Raw genomic sequence first — 1,657 nt, forward strand, 5'->3', positions numbered from 1 at the left:
TGTGCCTGTTTTGCTCTGAGTAGAATATGTACGCAGGTGAAATTACGTGGTTTTCTGTTGATCAGGCTGGGAAGGAACAGTTGGCTTAGGCTAATGAATATGCCTGGTATGCAGTTACCATACTAAAGAAGTCTTATCAAAATACACACGGGGAGAGAGGGAGAGGTGCAAGATCTTGCTGATGTGACCCCTCCATCTCACCTGGCCATAGAACAGGTAGCACAGGCTAGGTGTCTGGGTGTCACAGAGCCCATACTGCCTTTATAAAAATGTAAGTATTGTAACATCAGAAAACCAAATTGCTTTTAATGTGGTAAACAACAAGGCCATGTGTTGAAATGGGAATCTATACTGAGCACCTACTTCTGGTGGGGGAGTTTATTCATTATATACCGGTTTCTTTTTCACATTTCCAATAACTTAGTACTTTTTTCCATTTTGATTCTGAAAGCCAGGTTCCTTTTCACCCCCCCAAAAACCCCATGCTGTGTTTGAACCTGAAATGTTGTGTTGCAAAAATGGAAAAGCATGTTTAAAACACTAAAGACGTGACACTGTGTTGTTTCTACCATTTGGTAATGTACTCTCATCCTCTGCATTGCTGGGTACCTCTCACGTCAGCAGGCAGCAGTGTGAAGAAGAGGCTACCAGCAGAAAGTGACAGGAGAATGGAGGGCAGGAGCCTTGGCTTCAGTGGACTATTGCAATGAGTGAGTACAGGCACGAGGGTGGGGTGCACAGAGTGGAAATCAAGTCATAGAAAAGGAATTCAGAGCAAGGAGCAAGTATGATGGGGATGGAGGACAAGGGGTGGCTGAAGATTTGTTTTCTTTTGAAATGCAAGTGCAATGAGGGAGGAAGTTGATGGGGAACTATGAATCCACAGCCACTGGGGTGTGAGGCAGCAAGCCAGAGGTGATGGAAAGTGTATTTCTTGAAGTCTGCATTAAAATTCTGGTTGTAGTGGGTGTGGCTTTAGGGGGCATATTCCCCAAGGTTTTGACTTGGGTTCAATGCCCAAATTTTAGGTCATCTGTGTGCCTACATGTTGGCACAAAGTCAGAGGGGCCCACTGACTTACCAGAGGAAGAAATTAAGTGTAGGGTGAGGGTGCCTTACTCAAACCTTGTCTATCCAAACATGCTGAATGATAGGAGCACTGGCCTGGCATGAGGGGGCGTGTCTTTGGCGTACCAAAGATATTCCAGCAGACTTTACAGTCTTGAGTGGCATCTCACAATGTGTTTGGTATCTGGGTTTGGTAACAAGGGTTGCACTCTGCTGCTTGAACCATGTAAAGTGTGGCTGGATGTACAGCATGTTGTGAACAAGAGAAAATGTGTGGAAGATGGAGTACGAGTCCAAATTTGTTCCTGCCAAAATGCAGTTTCAGGATGAGCAAGCCACAGAGCACTTGGTGGAAACAAATGGTTTGAGGTCTGCAAGTGGCACTGGAAAATCCAGCATACAAACTCAGGCAAGCATAGGCAAAGCAAAACTTTTTGGGACTTCACAAAATCTTCTTTTAAGTTGATATTTTAGTGCTTTGTCTGTGAACAGGGAATTGTAATGCTTGCTTCTTTCACTACCTTGAAGGAGTACTTCCCAAGTTAATGTTTTTGTGTTAAATGTATTGGTGCAGTAGGATTTTGGAGAT

The sequence above is a fragment of the Strix uralensis genome, chromosome 2, assembly GCF_047716275.1.
Source record: "Strix uralensis isolate ZFMK-TIS-50842 chromosome 2, bStrUra1, whole genome shotgun sequence".
NCBI lineage: Eukaryota > Metazoa > Chordata > Aves > Strigiformes > Strigidae > Strix > Strix uralensis.